The sequence below is a fragment of the Monodelphis domestica genome, chromosome X (assembly GCF_027887165.1).
Source record: "Monodelphis domestica isolate mMonDom1 chromosome X, mMonDom1.pri, whole genome shotgun sequence".
Lineage (NCBI taxonomy): Eukaryota > Metazoa > Chordata > Mammalia > Didelphimorphia > Didelphidae > Monodelphis > Monodelphis domestica.
This window is the reverse complement of record NC_077235.1, coordinates 75,585,610-75,604,246: the sequence shown is the minus strand read 5'-3', so window position 1 is coordinate 75,604,246 and position 18,637 is coordinate 75,585,610. Positions and strand designations below refer to the sequence as shown.

The 18,637-nt window shown below is 38.3% G+C and overlaps 5 non-coding genes across 5 annotated transcripts; all 5 read right to left on the bottom strand.

Moving 5' to 3' along the window:
• Positions 1–1,474: 1,474 nt before the first annotated feature.
• On the bottom strand, positions 1,475–1,535 carry MIR1544C-2 (microRNA mir-1544c-2). The gene has a single exon (NR_127604.1). It is a non-coding gene; the product is annotated as a microRNA mir-1544c-2 (primary transcript).
• Positions 1,536–4,029: 2,494 nt separating this feature from the next.
• MIR1545D-4 (microRNA mir-1545d-4) lies at positions 4,030–4,088 on the bottom strand. Its single transcript, NR_162990.1, has one exon. It is a non-coding gene; the product is annotated as a microRNA mir-1545d-4 (primary transcript).
• Positions 4,089–8,919: 4,831 nt separating this feature from the next.
• MIR1545G-2 (microRNA mir-1545g-2) lies at positions 8,920–8,979 on the bottom strand. The gene has a single exon (NR_162991.1). It is a non-coding gene; the product is annotated as a microRNA mir-1545g-2 (primary transcript).
• Positions 8,980–11,445: 2,466 nt separating this feature from the next.
• Positions 11,446–11,506, bottom strand: MIR1544C-3 (microRNA mir-1544c-3). The gene has a single exon (NR_127605.1). It is a non-coding gene; the product is annotated as a microRNA mir-1544c-3 (primary transcript).
• Positions 11,507–18,577: 7,071 nt separating this feature from the next.
• MIR1545G-3 (microRNA mir-1545g-3) lies at positions 18,578–18,637 on the bottom strand. Its single transcript, NR_162992.1, has one exon. It is a non-coding gene; the product is annotated as a microRNA mir-1545g-3 (primary transcript).

Sequence of the window (18,637 nt, the reverse complement as noted above, 5' to 3'; positions counted from 1 at the left end):
GATATTCTGTGTGCTTAGATCCCATAGAATTGGACACTTTCAGTTCTCTGGTTCTCATCATGTCAGCCCTTTCTGTGATTTAATCCCTTCTCAAGTTGGATAATTGAGGTAAAGAGTGCCATTCTGCTCAGGGCCATCTGTTTTATATTGCCTCAAATCTCAGCCATTCTCTATTGACCATAGCTTCTGAAGTCTCATAGTCTGTATACTATGTCAGCCCCAGTTCTGATAGAGCCCAAACTGACATACCAACATGGGAATTCTTCATGCTAAGCTGTTTCAGTGCTCTTTCTTGATCCCTTAAAAGGCATCTATAAATTAGACATTCAATTTTCTCATGATGTTCCCAGCATAGTTTTTTGTTTGGATTTTGGTTGGTTTCTGTCTCTAGATCTGTTGAGGTTCTAAAGACAGATTTTAGGAGAAAATATTTTCATTTACTACCACATTTCATCAGGTTCTTATTTCTGATAGTAATGGTTTAGTTTAAAGTGTTAGGTTTGACCTCTGCAAATATCCTGATTTTCTTTGCAATAGAAATACCTCTAATCACGTTACCAAGGTATCATCGTCTTCATAACAAGAGAAGCAATTTCCATATCCAGATTGCCAGAGATGCTTTGCCATCCATCCTTTTATTTGACTGACTGTCGAGCAGAGGGTCACTTTTTAAAAATTCTTCATTTTGTCCCATTAGTATAATGAAGAATTTTTTTAAATGACCCTATATATATACATATATACACACATATATAAAGTTGATATTTAACATTAATTCGTTTGCTTTCAATTTTGTGTACCCAGTTGCTCCCACCACCTCCTCACTAGCATTCTGATATAGATTTTACACATGCAATCACACTATAGTTGTTTGATGTTCAAAAGACTTTTGTCTTCTGATATGCTTCATTACTTTTCACTTGTTTTATCAGTCAGTATAAGAAATGACAAAGGTTTCTTAGCAATAAAAATATTCAACATCACAAATGGCTTCCCATTTCTAACTTGTATACTTACAGGATATTTTTCTCCAAGTACAGCCTATTGATTCGCCATAATGATCACAAGTAAAACAACTTTTCCTGTGGAAAACACTGCATTTGATTGCATTTTTATTGGTTATTATTTCTTTCATCTGGTTCTTGATGTTCAAATAAAGCATGGTGTATTCAGTATTGCACATTGGGTGTCTGAGGAAAGTTGGGATAGTGAAAGGTCATAAGAACAGCCAACCCTCCCTGACAACCTCCCTAAAAAAGAAACACAAATATCCTGAAGCGATTTGCGAGCAGAATAGTCAAGAAAAACTCACAGTGATTCCTTTTTGAAGCATGAGGCAGCTGAGGAAGATGCAAAGAGAGGTCCATATATGCCAGAGTGGAGCTGGCCCTTGGCATGGCAGGTGTGGCAGGCACCTGAAGGTGCTGGCAGAAGGCAGCAGCAGTGAGGCAGCAGTGGTGGTGGTAGCAGCGGCACCAGTACCAGGGATAGAAAAGTGGTCTTTGAAGTTTACCGCTATTATATCCCTGGGTGCAGGGGCAGCTGCTAATGGTTAGCTCTTTCACTCATTTCCAAGATTTGGAGGTGTAATTGGAGAAAAGTAGTTATATTCCAGAGGAAACACATGCCCTATCTGAGGAAGGTCCAGAGCCAATGCCTACATCCTAATGACCTCTACTAAGAGGATAATACATTGGAGGCACTAGAAACCAATGGGAGACCACGACTGAGCTGAGAAAGAAAAAGAATACAGTAGATATATGCTTAGACCAGTAATCCGCTCCACTCAAGAGCAAAGCCCACCTGTAACATAAAGTTCATAGTGAAGAAGTAGGTGAAAAAAATGATCAAACCGAAAAAGAATCTGATAATACAAAGTTGTGGCTTAAGACATCAACTGGGGAAAAGACAATGTCTTAAAATCGAGAAACAGTAGAAAAATGGGGAAAGAATTGAAAAGTGGGCATAAAGTTGATGAGGAGGGAATGAACAGCTTAGTCAAATAGAGGGGCCCCAAATCCTAAAGGGAATATCTCCTAGTGATCAGAATCCAACAAATATTAAAAACAGAGAAGCTCAATGAAGAAATTATATCCTGAAAAATTATAATTGGACAAGTGGGAGCTAATGAATCCTTGACACATAAAACCCCAGGTAAACAATGAACAAAGTTTAAAAAAAAGAAGGAAATGTGAAGTATAAGAAAAACAACTGACCTGCAAAATAGGTGGAGGAGGGAGAATTCCAGAATCACTGGACTACCTGACATTCTCAATTAACCAAAGAGTCTTGACATGTGATTCCAAGAAGTTGTAGAGAACCATGCCCAGATAGGTTGTGATCAGTGGGCAAAGTCACAACTAAAAGAATCTCTGGTCACCTCTGAAAAGGAATATCCCCAAAGGAGAACTCCCAGAAATATTATAGCCACAACTCTGAGCTCCAGTGTCAAGGAGAAAGGACTGCAAGCAAGCAGCAAACAGTAATTCCAATATTGTGGAGCCACAGTGAGCATCACACAAGCTTTCTCCCATACCATTCTATAGGATTTCTAGCTCTGAAATTCCCTTCTCTAAGGCTTTTTCCTAGGCCTAACATTCTGTGTGCTCAAATCCCATGGAATTAGACACTTTTGGTTGTCTGGCTCTCATAATCTCTCCCTTTCTAGGAATTAACTCACCTCCCATGTGGGATCTTCTAGGTGAGAGGGTGTCATCTTGCCTAGGATCCATCTCTTCTTAATTGGCTCAAATGTCAGCCATTCTCTGTTGACCATACCTTCTCAAGTCTCATAGTATGGATGCTATGTCAAGTCCCTATTCTGATAGTCAGAGCCTGTACTGACATCTCATCATGAGAATTCTTTATTTTAAGCTGTTTCCATGTTCTCTTGAAGGGCATATCCTAGTGAGACACTCAGACTCCTGAAGACCCTTCCTGCATAATTTTTCATTTGGGTTTTAGTGGACTTGAATGTCTAGATCTGTTGATGTTCCAAATTTTTAGGCAGATTTTAGGAAAGATTTTTTTATGTCATATCCTATTTCATCAGGATTGTTTTCCTGGTATCACCAGTTCATTAATAGTACAACGCCAAGTATGCCATGTGATAATTTTATGATCCTCTTTGAGATAGAACTACTTCTTCTCATGTTACCATGTTATCAACATCTTCATAACAATAGAAGCTTATTTTGATGTCAAGTTTTACAGAAGTGCTTTGCCATCCATCATCTTATTTGATTTTCTCTCAATTGTATAGAGGATTGCTTTTAAAAATATTTCATTTTTTCCTAACATTACATGAAAAACAGTTTTTAATATTAATTTTTTTCATTTTTATTGCTACATTCTTACCCCTATGCCTTTGTCTGGACAGTAAGCACTCTGATTTTACATGTGTAATCTCAACGGTTATTTGATGTTCATAAGCATTGTGTCCACTACTATTCTTGGGATTTGTTCCTTTAAACTTCTTTTGTCAGTCTTAGTCTTTTTACTAGCATCTGTTCCTTAGGAATGAAAGAATGCAAAATTGGAAATGGCTTCACTTCTGAGAACTGCGTACTTACTTCTGTGTACTTTTTTCTAAACTAACAGTCCATTCATTCACCATGACCATAATAGGTGCAATGACCTTTTCTGTGGAAAACAGCACATTTGATTACATTTCTGACAGTTGTTCTTGTTGTTTTCATGTTTTTTCTTTGTCATTCAGATTAATTATGATATACCCAGCCTTATACTTTGGGTGTCTGGGGAGGCTGTCAGACTGTAAGATCACAAAACAGGTAAATCTCCCCAAAACTTCCCCTACAAAAACATCATAGAAATACCAAATCGATGTGTGAGCAGAATGGACAGGAAAATGTCCCAAGGATTCCTTTTTCATGCATGAGGCATTTTAGGAAGATGCAGGAAGATTGCAGACCTCAGAATGGTGCTAGATCTTGGCATGGTGGATGTGGCCAGCTCCTGAAGACTCTGCCAGCAGGAGTGAGGCGCAGTGGTGGTGGAGGCAGCAGCGGCACCAGTGCCATGGATAGAAAAGGGAATGGAAGGGGATCGCTTATCTATCCCAGGGCACAGGGTCAGGTGCTAAGTGGTTGCTCTGCCACCCATTACTCATTTCGCAGTTGTAGTTTAAAGATGAAGAGGAGTGGTGGTAGTAAGGAGGGAGCATGTGCCCTACCTGAGGAAAGACCAGAGCCAAGATCAGCAGACTGGTGACCAGACTTGTACTAAGAGAATGCAATTTTGGAGGCACCAAAAACTTAAAAGAACTCTGGATTGAGTTGTGAAAACAAAAGGATGTAATAGAAACACAGGACAGTCATCCCCTCCTCTGGAGGGCAGAGCCCAACTATAACATAACCGCCAAGTGAAGTGAGTGGGAAAATGAAGGAACTTAAAAAAACTTGATGACACAAACTGTTATGGTGACAGTAGAGCTTAGGACATCAACTCAGATATCAATTGTGTCTTCAAAATGAGAGCAATAGAAGAAAATTTGGAAAAGATGTGGAAGCTATGCAAAAAATTGATGAAGAAATTACCTCCTGAAAAATTAGCTTCGGGCAAGTGGGAACTAATGAATCCATGGCAAATCATAAAAAAAGGGCAAACAAAGGTAAAAGTATAGAAAAAATAGAGGAAAATGTGAAATATCTTATAGGAATAGCAAATAATAGCCAAATGGATGGAAGAGAAATAATTCCAGAATCGTTGGAGTACCTGAAAGCTATGATTAAACAGAGTCTTGACATCCTTTTCCACAAAATTATAAAGGAAATATATTGAGATAGCTTGAAATCAAATGGTATATTAACAATTGAAAGAATTCCCTGATCACTTCCAAAAAAAATACCCAAAGGAAAACTCACAGGAATATTCTAGCAACTAACCTGAGCTCTCAGGTCAAGGAGAAAAGACTTCAAGCAAGTAGTGAATAATAATTCAAATACTGTGGAGTCACATTGAGGATCACATCACCCAAGATTTCTCCTCTGCCATTTTATAGGACTGCCATTTCTGAAATTCCCTTCTCTCTGGCTTCTGCTGGGCCTGATGTTCTCTGCACTCAGATCCCATGGAATTAGACACTTTCAGTTCACTGTCTTTCATTATCATAGCCCTTTCTGTGATCTAAATCCACTCCTAAATTGGATAATCCTGTTTAGGGCCCACCTCTTCTAAATTGCATCCAAGCTCAGTCATTCTCTTTTCATGATAGTTTCTCAAGCCTCGTAGTTTGGATATTATGTCAACTCCATGTTCTGATAGTTAGAACCTGGACTGACATGCCCCTGCTAAGCTGTTTCCATGCTTTCAAATTCTCTTAAAAAGCATCTCGAAATTAGACATTCAGTTTTCTCAGGATCCTCACAGCATATTTTTGTTAGGGTTTTGTTAGTTTCTGATTCAGATTAGCTGATGTTCTAAAGTCCAATATTTTCATATCCTAACATATTTCATCAGGACCTTTTTTCTGTCAGTAATTATTATTTTTTTAATATAGTGCATGGTTTGACCTGATAATATCATGATTGTCTTGGCAATAGAAACACTTATAGTCATGATCACCTTTTTTATCATTCTTTATTTTCCTCCCATTATTACATGTAAAGGTGATATTTAACATTTTTTTATTCAATTTTGCATTATCACTTGTCCCTGTCACCCCCCTTCCCTGCTAGTATGGTAAGCACTCTAATATAGATCTTATATACATGTACAATAACACTATATTTGATATTCGAGAGGCTTTTTTCCTCTGAAATTTTTTCTCCTTTTCATTTCTTTTATCAGTCATATCACAAGATGTGACAAAGGTTTCTTAGAAATACAAGGATTCAAAATCAGAAATGGCTTCCCTTCTGAGACTTGTTTACTTACAGGCTATTTTTCTATAGGTATAGCCTATTGATTCACCATAATGATAAGAGGAAAAACAACCTTTTCTTTGGAAAACTCTGAATTTGATTGCATTTTGATGGCTATTATTATTTTTCCATCTTATTCTTTAACATTCAGATTAGACATGATGTGTTCAACATTGCACATTGTGGGTCTAAGAGAAGGTGGCAGAGTGAAAGGTCATAACAACAGCCAAACTTCCCCCACAACCTCCTCTACAAAGCAATCCCAGAAAATCTCTAATCAGTTTTAGGGTAGGACAGCCAGGAAAAACTCACAGTGATTCCTTTGAAAATTACAAGGCAGCTGAGAAAGATATAAGGACAGGTCTATTGCGGCTGAAGTGGATCTGGGCCTTGGCTTGGTAGGTGTGGTAGGTACCCACAGGTGTTGGCAGAAGGCAGCAGCAATGAGGGCAGTAGTGGTGATGATGGCAGCAGCACTAGTCCCAGGGACAGAAAAGGGAGCTTTTTGGAGACCACTATTCAATCCCTGGGTGTAGAATCAGGTGCTAATGGTTAGCTCTGTCCCCTATTTATCAGATTCAGAGGTATGGTTCTAAGATGGAGAGGAGTGGTTATATTCTGGAGGGAGCAAGTAACCTACCTGAGGAAGGAACAGAGTCAATGCCAGCAGCTTAGTGACCAAACCTCCACTAGGAGGATACCACATTGGAGGCACCAACACCTTCAGGAAACCATGATTGAGCTGTGAAAGGAAAAGAGTACAATACACACAAACTCAGGCCAGTCATCCCCTTCATTGGACAGCAAAGCCCAACTGTTAGAGAGTCCAAATTGAAGAAATGAGTGAGAAAAATAAATAACCAAAGAAGAACCTGATGATATAAAGCTACTATGGTGACAGGGAAGCTTTAATACATCAACTCAGATATCAATAATGTTTTCAAAATGAGAGGAATAGTAGAAAAATTGGGAGAATTGAAATGTGTGTGTAAAGTTGATGACAAGAAAATGAACAGCTTAGTCAAACAGAGGGGCCCCAAATCCTAGAGAAAATATTCCCTTAAATGTCAAAATTCAACAAATAGTGGAAGGCACAGAAGTCCAGTGAAGAAATTAAATCTTAAAAAAATAGAATTGGACAAGTGGTAGCTTATGAATTCATGACACATCTAGTAAAATAGATATACAAAGTGCATAGTTAAAAAATAGAAGAAAATGTGAAGTATAGGAAAAGTAACTGACCTGCAAAATAAGTGGAGGAGGGAGAATTCCAGAATCATTGGACTGACAGTCACGATTAACCCATGAGCTTTTACATGTGATTTCAAGAAGTCATATAGAACCATGTCCAGATACCTTGCAACCAAGGGGCAAAGTCAGAATTGAAAGAATCCCATGATCGGCTCAAAGTGAAATCCCCAAAGCAGAACTCCCAGGAATATTCTAGCCAATATCTTGAACTCCCAGGTCAAGGAGAAAAGACTGCAAGCAAATAACAAACAATAATTCCAATATTGTGGAGCTACAGTGAGGATGACACAAAATTTCTCTTCTATCCTTTTTATAGGATTTGCCAAATCTGAAATTCCCTTCTCAATGGCTTCTCTTGGGCCAGACATTTTCTGTGCTCACATCTTTTAGAATTAGACAGTTTTGGTTTTCTGGCTCTCATTGTCACTCCCTTTTTTTCTGAGCGAAATCCCCTCTCAAGTAGGATAATAGAGGTTAGAGGTGGCTATCTTGCTGAGGGCCCATCGCTTCTAAATTACCTTCAAGTTCAGTCATTCTCTGTTGACCATACCTTCTCAAGGTTCATAGTCTGGATGCTTTGTCAACTCCCTATTTTGATAGAGCCTGGACTGACATCCCAACATGGGGATTCTTCAGGCTAAGCTGTTTCCATGTTCTCTTGAAGGTCATCTCTCAGTGAGACACTCAGTTCTCCTAAAGATTCTCCCAGTACAGTTTTTGGTTTGAGTTATTGTTCGTTTGAGTTTCCAGAACTATTGATATTCCAAAGACAGATTTTGGGGGGAAATTTCATATCATACTATATTTCATCAGGACCATTATACTTATATTCTCTATTCTTTTATATTATAAAACCTGGATTGATCTGTGATAATTTCATGATCATCTCTGAGATATATCCACTTCTATTTATGCTATCATGTTACCATCATCTTCATAACAATAGAAACTTATTTTAATATCAAGTTTTACAGAGGTGCTTTGGCATACATTATCTCATTTGATTCTTTGGCCATTGTTCAGAGGATGAATATATTAAAATATTTCATTTTCCCCAAGATAATTTTTTAATATTTTTTTGTTTTAATTTTGAGTTCCATATTCCCTCCCTCAAACCCCTTGCCAGGACAGTAGGCATTATGATATAAATTTTACATATGCAATATAATTATTTGATGTTTAAAAAACTTTTTGTCCAATAATATTCTAGGGATTTCATCCTTTAAACTTCTTTTATCAATCTTAGTATATTTAATGATATGTGTTCCTTAGAAGCATAGGGATGTAAAATCAGAAATGGCTTCATTTCTGAAACTTGAGTATTTACATGTTTTTTTTTTGCTAAACAAACAGCATATTCGTTCACCATAACAATTATATAAGTACAACGTTTCCTATGGAAAACAGTGAATTTGATTACAATTCTGGCAATTATTCTTGTCCTTTTCATATTTTTCTTTGACATTCAGATTAGACACGGTATATTCAGCATTGCATATTGTGAGGCAGAGTGAAGCTGGCAGGGTGGAAGGTCACCACAATGGCCAAGCCTCCCTCAAAACCTCCCCTACAAAGACATCACAGAAAAGATCTAATTGATTTATGGGCAGAAAAGACAGAACAATGTTTCAGAGATTCTTATTTCAAACATGAGGCATTTTAGGAAGACACAAAAGAGGTCTGCAGATGCCTAACTGGAGCTTGCTCTTTGCATGGCATTTATGGCAGTCATGCTGGCAGCAGACAGACAGCATTGAGGGGAGTCGGTGGTGAGGGTAGCAGCGGCACCAATGCCCGGGATGGAAAGGGGGATTGCAAGGCGATCGCCTATCTATCCCAGGACACTGGGTCAGGTGCTAAGTGGTAGCTTTGTCGTCCATTACTCAGTTCGCAGGTGCAGGTCGAAGATGGAGACTAGTGGCGGTAGTCAGGAGGGTGCACGTGGCCTACATGAGTAGGCACCAGAGCCAAGGTCAGCAGGCTGGTGAGCAGACCTCTACCAGGAGGACACCGTGATGGAGGCACCACAAATATACAGGATACCAAGATTGAGCTGCGAAAGCAAAAGGATGTAATAGACAGAAGCCCATGACAGAAGTCATGCCTTCCACTGGAGACTCAGACCAACTGTATCCTCCTAAAGACCAAAGTGAGCGAGTGGGAGGGAAAATGAGCACATCAGAAAAGAACATGATGATTGAAAGTGACTCCGGTGACAGGCAAACTTAGGACATCTACTCAGAAATAGACAATATCTTAACAACTAGGCTATTGTGATAAATTTGGAAAAGAATTGAAAGGCAGACACAAAATTGATGATTAGAAAACAAGCAACTTTATAAAATACAGGGGCCCAAATCCTAGAAATTATCACATTATCTGTCAGAATTCAACAAATGGTAAAAGGTATAGAAGTTCAATGTAGAAATTAAATCCTAAAAAATTAGAAGTAGACAAGTGGGATCTAATAAATCCATGACACATAAGTTTAAAAACAGGCAAACAAAGGGAAAATTATGGGGAGAAATTAGAAAAAAATGTGAAATATCTCATAAGAATAACAACTGAATTATCAAACAGATGATATAGAGATAATTTTGGAATCACTGGATTATCTGACAGCTCTGATTAACCAAAGTCTCTTGACATCCAATTGCAGTAAATTATAAGGGAAACATCCAAACCAAAGGTCAAAGTTACATTTGAAAGAAGCCCTTAGAGAACTCCAAAAAGAAATCCCCAAATGAGAACTCCCAGGAATATTCTAGTTATTACATAGAGCTCACAGATCAAGGAGAAAAGACTACAAGCAAACATCTAAGAATAATTTTGATATTGTAGAGTCATGATAAGAATTACACAAGACTTCTATACCATTCTATAGGATTGCCAGCTCTGAAATTCCCTTCTCTCTGGCTTCTGCTGGGCCTGATATTCTGTGTTTCATAGAATTAGACACTTTCATTTCTCTGGCTCTCATCATCTTACCCCTTTCTGTGATCTAAATTCCTTCCCAAGTTGGATAGTCAAAATGAGCAGGTGCCCTCCTATTCAGAGCCTATCAGAGCTGACTCCAAGCTCAGCCATTCTCTGTTGACCATAGCGTCTTAAGACTCATGGTTTGGATACTATTTCAGCTCCCTATTCTAATAGTCTGAACCTGGCTAACATGCCCACGTGGAATTTCTCTATACTTAACAAGTATAGTACATGATCTTTCATGTTTTCTTGAACTCTCCAAGTTAGACATTTGATTTTCTCATGACACTGCTAGTAGAGATTTTTGTTTGAGTTTTGGTTGGTTTCTGTTTCCAGAACTATTGATGTTCTAAAAGCAGATTTTAGGAGAAAATATTTTCATATCCTACTATCTTTCATTGGGGCCATTTTTTTCTGACAGTAATGATTCTATTTTAGTACAGTACATGGTTTTGCCTCTGCTAATATCACAATCATCTTTACAATTGCAATAATTCTCGTCTCACTACCAAGTTATTATCCTCTTCATAACAAAAGAAGCTCATTTCCAAATCCAGATCATCAGAGATGCTTTACCATCCATTGTCTTATTTAATTCTCTGTCAGTTGTGCAGAGGATCACCATTTTTGTCCTTCATCCCCCCCACCCCATTAATACATATAAAGTCTATATTAAAAATTAGTGGCCTTGTTTTCAATGTTGTATTCCAAGTTGTCTCTGTTACCCCCTCACTAGGATGGTAAGCACTCTAATGCACAGTATGGTTATTTGATGTTCAAAAGGCTTTTGTCCTCTGATATTCTTTTTCTTTTTCACTTGTTTAGTCAATATTAGTATGAGATATCACATAAGTTTCTTACAAATACAAATATTCAACATCAGAAATGGCTTCTGTTCTCTAACTTGTGTACTTACAGGATACTTTTCAATTCTTATAGCCTATTGATTCATCATAATAATCATAGGTAAAAAAAACTTTCATGTGGAAGACATTACATTTGATTATAAGTTTGATGGTTATTATTTTTCTAACTAATTCTTTGACATTCAAGTTGGGTATGCTATATTTAGCATTGCACATTGGGGGTTTGAGGAAAGTTGGGATAGCAAAATGTCATAACAACAGCCAAACCTCCCCTACAAGAAATCGCAGAAAACCCCGAATTGATCTGTGAGCAGAATAGCCAGGAAAAACTCACAGTGATTCTGTTTTGAAGCATGAGACAGTTGAGGAAGATGCCGGAGTAGAGCTTGCTCTTGACATGGTGGCTGTGACAGGCACCTGAAGATACTGACAGTAATGAGGGCAGTGGTAGTGATGGTAGCAGCGGCACCAGTACCAGGGATAGAAAAGTGGTCTTTGAAGTTTACCGCTATTATATCCCTGGGTGCAGGGGCAGCTGCTAATGGTTTGCTCTGTAGCTCTTTATTGAGATTCAGAGATGTGGTTCCAAGATGCACAGGAGTGGTGGTATTCTGGAGGGAGCAAATGCCCTGCCCGAGGAAGGACCAGAGCCAAAGTCAGCACCCTAGTGACCATACCTCTACCAGGAGGATACTAAGTTGGAGGTAATAGAAACCTATAGGAAACCAAGATTTAGCTGGGAAAATGAAAGGTTACAGTAGACACAAGCACAGGACAGTCATCCCCTCCCTCTATTACAGCAGAGCCAAGCTGTAACATAAAGAGAAGAAGTGGATAAAAAAAATGAGTAGACCTAAAAAGAACCTGGTGATACAAAGATACTATGGTGACACTTATGGTTCAGACATCAACTCTGAAATAGACAGTGTCTTAAAAACTAGAGGAATAGTAGCACTATTGGGAAAAGAATTGAAATGCATGCATAAAGTTGATGACTAGGGAATGAAAAGCTTAGTCAAATAGAGAGACCCCAAATCCTAAAGGAAATATCCCCTTAGATATCAGAATTCAATAAATGTTAAAATGTACAGAGGCTCAGTAAAAAAATTAAACCCTGAAAAATTGGAACTTGACAAGTGGGAGCTAATGAATCCATGACACAGCTGGTAAAACAGCTAAACAAAGTGCAAAGAGTGAGGAAAAAATAGAAGAAAATGTGAAATATAGCAATAGCAACTGACTCATAAAATAGGTAGAGGAAGGAGGATTCCAAAATCATTGGGCAGACATAATTAAGTAAAGACCCTTTTCATGTAGTTTCCAGAAGTTATAGAGAACCATGTTTAGTCAGATCGTAATCAAAGGAAAAGTCACAATTGAAAAAAATCCCCTCATCACCTCTGAAAAGAAATCCCCCAAAGAGAACTGCCAGGAGTATTATAGCCATTACAAGAATGCCTACCCTTTGACCCAGTCATAGCACTGCTGTATTTGTACCCCAAAGAGATAATAAGGAAAAAGACCTGTACAAGAATATTCATAGCTGCACTCTTTGTGGTGGACAAAAATTGGAAAATGAGGGGATTCCCTTCATTTGGGGAATGGCTGAACACATTGTGGTATCTGTTGGTGATGGAATACTATTGTGCTCAAAGGAATGATGATATATATATGAACAGGGAGAACCTCAATGAATTGATGCAGAATGAAATGAGCAAAACCAGGAGAATATTGTACATAGAAAGTAAAACATTGTGGAACAACCCAATGTAATGGATTTTGCTACTGGTAGCAATGCAACAAGCCAGGACACTCCTGAAGGTCTTATGGGAAAGAATGTTAACCACATTGAGAGAAAGAACTATGGGAGCAGAAACACAAAATAAAAACATATGACATCACTTATCACATGTATACATGAGTATGTGATTTGGGGTTTAGGCTTTAAAAGATAACATAGACCAAAAATGAATAATATGGAAATAGGTATCAAGTGATAACATTTGTACAACCATGGAATTGCTTGTTGGTTCTGCAATGGGGGAGGGAAGAGGGGAGGGAGAGAAAATGAATCATGGAAACATGGAAAAATATTTAAACATAAAAATAAAATAAAATTGAAAAAAGGGAATATTATAGTCACAACCCTGAGCTCCAAAGACTGTAAGCAAACCCCAAACAGTAATTCCAATATTGTGGAGTCACAGGGAGGATCACATAGAATTTCTCCTCTACCATCCTATAGGATTGCCAGCTTTGAAATTCCCTCCCTTCTGGCTTCTGCTGGGCTTGACTTCTGTATGCTCAGATCCCCATTTTTTTACACTTTTTTACACACTTTTTTCCTCAGGCTGTCATCATCTCTCCCTTTTCTGTGCTGTCTCCTCTCATGTAGGATAATCTAGGTGGGAGGGTGCCACCGTGCTCAGGACCCATCTCTTATAAATTGCCTCCAAGTTCAAAAAAATATTCTCTGTTGACCGTACCTTCTCAAGTTTCATAGTCTGGACACTCTGTCACCTCCCTATTCTGGTAGCCAGGGCCGAGACTGATATCCCGTCAGGAAAATTTTTCATGTTAAGCTGATTCTGTGTTCTCTTGAAGGGCACATCTCAGTGAGATATTCATTCTAGTTTTTGGTTTGGGTTTTTGCTGGGTTCAGTTTCCAGATATGTTGATATTTGAAAAGCAGGTTTTAGGAGGAAAAACAGTTTCATATCATATCAAATGTCATTAGAACTGTTTTCCTGGCATTACCAATTCTTTGATATAGTACAATGCCTGGTTTGACTTTTGATAATTTCATGATTAACATTGAGATATAATAACACTTCTTCATACCACCATGTTATCATCATCTTCATAACAATAGGAGCGTAATATCAAGGTTTATGGAGGTGTTTTGCCATCGATCATCTTATTTGATTCTCTGACAACTGTATAGAGAATTACTTTTTAAAAAAATATTTCATTTTCCCCAGGATTACATGTAAAACAATTTTAACATTTTTTGTTTTAATTTTAAGTTTCACATTCCTGCCCCTAAGCCTTTGCCAGGACAGTAAGCATTCTCATATAGATTTTACATGTGCAATCCCTGAATTTGATGTCCAAAAGCATCGTGTCTGCCAATATTCTTAGAATTTGTTCCTTTAAACTTCTTTTGTCAAGCTTAGTATTTTTAATGGTAGAGTTCTTTAGAAATAGGAAGATGCAAAATCAGAAATGGCTTCATTTCTAAAAAATTGTGTACTTATATAATTTTTTCCTATTCAAACAGATGATTAATTCATTATAACCATTAATAGGTACAACATCCAAAGAGTGTTAACATGAGTTTTCAAGAAATTATAAAGAAAACATGACTACATAGCTTGAATCTAAAGTATACAGTCACAATTGAAAGAATCCCCTGGTTACTTCCAAAAAGGAATCCCCAAAGGAGAACTCCCAGGAATATTATAGCCTCTATCCTGAGCTCCTAGGTCAAGAAGAAAAAAATTAAAAGCAAACAGTAAACGATAATTTCAATATTGTTGAGCCACTGTGAGAATCATACAAGATTTCTCCTCTATCATTTCATATGATTGCTAACTCTGAAATTCCCTCCTCTTTGGTTTCTGTTCATCCTGATATTTTGTATGTTCATATCCCATGGAATTAGACACTTTCAGTTCTCTGGCTCTTATCATCTTACCCCTTTCTGTGATCTAAATCCCTTTCCAAGTTGGATAACCAAGGTGAAGGGAGTGCCATCCTGTTGCAGGCCCATCTTTATTAAATTGCCTCTAAGCTCAGCCAGTCTCTGTTGACCTTAGTTTTTCAAATCTCATAGTTAGTATACCGTTTCTGTTCCCTATTCTTATAGTCACTACCTGGACTGACATGCCTACATGGAATTTCTCCATACTAAGCTGTTTCCAATGTGCTTTCACGTTCTCTTGAAAGGCATCTCCAAGTTTCATGTTTGATTTTCGTGGGATTCTACCAGGATAGTTATTAGTTTATATTTAGGCTGGTTTCTGTTTCCAGATGTCTTGAGATTGTAAAGGCAGATTTAAGGAGAAAATATTTTCATTTGCTATCATATTTCATCAGGACATTTTTACTGAAAGCAATAGTTCTATTTTATTTGAGTGCGTGGTTTGAACTCTGCTAATATCACAATTGACATTGCAATACAAACACTTTGAATCATACTACCAGGTTATCATCATCTTCATAACAATATTAATTCATTTTAATCCAGATTTCCAGAGGTACTTTTCCATCCATAGTCTCATTTGATTCTCTGGGTTGTGCAGATGATCACTTCTTTTTGGTCTTTCTTTATTTTTCCCCTAATTTTACATGTAAAGTTGATATTTAACATTAGTTGCTTTTTTCCCAAGGGATTGATCTCCCAGTTTTCGCAGTCCCCACATTGGTAGGAAGGTAAGCACTCTGGTATAGATGTTACATGGGTAATCATAGTATAGTTATTTGAAATTCAAAATGGTCTTGTGCAATGATATTCTTTCTCCTTTTCACTTTTTGTCAACCGTATTGTAAAAAATAATATGGGTTTCTTAGAAGAACAATATTCAGAATCAGAGATGGCTTCCCTTCTAATATTTGTGTACTTACATGATATTTTTAAAGGTACATGATATTTTCTATAGGTATAATGACAACAGGCAAAACAACATCTCCTGTGGGAAAAAAAAACGGCATTTAATTACATTTGGTGGTTACTATTGTTTTTCTATCTTATTCTTTGGCATTCAGATTAGGCATGGCATATTTAGCACTGCATATAGGGGGTCTAAGGGAAGGTGGCAGAGTGAAAGCTTACAAAAACAGCCAAACCTCCCACCCAAACTCCCTACAAAAGAATCACAGAACATCTCAAGCCAATTCATGAGCAGGATAGCTAGGAAAAACTCACAGTGATTCCTAGGTGACACACGAGGCAGCTGAAGAAGACACAAGGAGAGGTCCACCAATGCAGAGGTGGAGTTGGCCCTTGGCATGGCAGGTGTGGCAGGCACCTGAAGGTGCTGGCAGAAGGCAGCAGCAGTGAGGCAGCAGTGGTGGTGGTAGCAGCGGCACCAGTACCAGGGATAGAAAAGTGGTCTTTGAAGTTTACCGCTATTATATCCCTGGGTGCAGGGGCAGCTGCTAATGGTTTGCTCTGTAGCTCTTTATTGAGATTCAGAGGTGTGGTTCCAAGATGCACAGGAGTGGTGGTATTCTGGAGGGAGCAAATGCCCGGCCCGAGGAAGGACCAGAGCTTAGGTCAGCAGCCTAATGACCACATCCCTATGAGGAGGATACAGCCATGAGAGGTATTAGAAACCAACAAGCGACCAAGGTTGATCTGTAAAACCCAAGAGGTATAATAGACAAAAGCTCAAGACAGTCATCCCTTCCACTGGAGAGTGAAGAAGGGTTTGTGAAAAATGAGCAACCGAAAAAGGACCTGGTGATGTAGAGCTCTTATGGCGAAAGGGATGCTTAGGACATCAAATCAGAAATAGAGAATTTCTTCAAAATTGGATAAAAGCAGAACAATTGGGAAAGATTTGAAAGGTGGCTATAAAGTTGATGAATAGAGAATGAACTGCTTAGTCAAACACAGAAGCCATAAATCATGATAAAAATATCCCCTAAGGTATCAAAATTCCAGAAATGGTGAACAGTATAGAAGCTAAGTGAAGGAATTAGAATTTGACAAGTAGGAGCTAATGAATCCATGACACATCAAGAAAACAAGGTAAACAATGTACAAATGGTAAAAAAAAGTGTAAAGTGTAAGAAAAGCAAGTGACTTGCAAAAATGGTGAAGGAGGGTGAATTCCAGTATCATTTAGCCACCTGGCAGTCACAATTAACCCACGAGCTTGTGATTTCAAAAAGTTTTAGAGAATCATGTCTAGAGAGCTTTTAAGCAAATATCAAAGTCACAATTAAAAGTATCACCTGGTTGCTTCTGAAAAGAAATCCCCAAAGGAGAACTCCCAGGAATTTTCCAGCTGGAACTCGAATCTCCAGGATCATGGAGAAAAATCCTGCAAACAAAGAGCAAATAAAACTCCAACACTGTGGAGCTACAGTGAATGTCACAAGATTTCTCCTCTACCGTGGTATCAGATTGTAAGCTCCTAGATTCCTTTCTCTATGGCTTTCTGTTGCCTAGACCTTTTCTGTGTTCAGATCCCATACAATCAGATACTTTCAGTTCTCAGGCTCTCATCATCTCTCCCTGTCTGTGAGCTAAATTCCATCCTAAATAAGATAATCTAAGTGAGAGGCGGCCATCTTGCTCATGGCCAATCTCTTCCCAATTGCCTCAAAGCTCAGCTATTCTGTCAACCATTGAGTCTCAATTATCACAGTTTGGACACCCTGTTCACACCCTATAGACAGGGGCTGGACTGAGATCCCATCAAGAGAATTCTTCCTGCTAAACTGCTTCCATATTCTCTTGAAAGGCACATCCCAGCAAGGCACTCAGTCTCCTAAAGACCTTCCCAGAATTGTTTTTAATCTGGGTTTTTGTTAGTTGGAATTTCCAGATCTGCTGATGGTCCAGGCAGATTTTAGGTAAAAAAGTTCATATCATACCATATTTCATCAGGACTGTTTTGTTGACATTACTGGTTCTTTTATTGTACAACATCTGGTTTGACTTGTGATAATTTCATGATCGCTTTGGAAATGTAACCACTTGTAATCATGCTACCACATTATCATCCTCTTTGTAAGAAAAGAAGTTTATTTTGATGCCAAGCTTTACAGAGGTGTTTTGGCACCCATCTACTTATTTAAATGTCTGGCAATTGGGCAGAGGATTAATGGATTTAACATATTTCCTTCCCCCCCACAAGTTTACAAGTACATATAAATGCAATTACGAATATTAGTTTGGGGTTTTAATTTTGGGATCCATATTACATCCCCCATGTCCTCACGAGAATGGCAAGCACTCCTATATGGATTTTACATGCATAATCCCTTTATAATTATTTGACCTGCAAAAGTATTTTATCCCCTAATATTTGCAGGATTTATTCATTTTAACTCCTCTGGTCAATCTTTGATGCTGATAAGTATATACATTCTTTAGAAATACAAGCATGCCACATCACAAATGGCTTTACTTCTGAAACTTGAGGGCTTACATGATCTTTTTTTCTAAACAAACACCGTGATCATTCACAGTAACAGTGTAAGGTACAACAACATTTCTTGTGCAAAGAGTGCATTTGCTTACATTTCTGACAATTATTCTTTTCATGTTTTCCCTTTGACATTCAGATTAGGCAGAGTATATAATCAGCATTGCATATTGGGAGGCAGAGTGAAGCTGGCAGGGTGAAAGGTCACCACAACAGGCAAACTTCCCTCAAGACCTCCCTTACAAGAGCATTACAGAAAATACCAAATTTACTTATGAGCAGAAAAGACAGGAAAATGAATGTATTTTTGGAAGATGCAAGAGATCTGTAGACTCCTGACTGGAGCTTGGTCTCTGTGTGGCATTTGTGGCAGTCAACTGAAGATGCTGGGAGCAGGCAGACAGCATTGAGAGGAGTCGGTGGTGAAGGTAGCAGCGGCACCAATGCCCGGGATGGAAAGGGGGATTGCAAGGGGATCTCCTATCTATCCCAGGACACT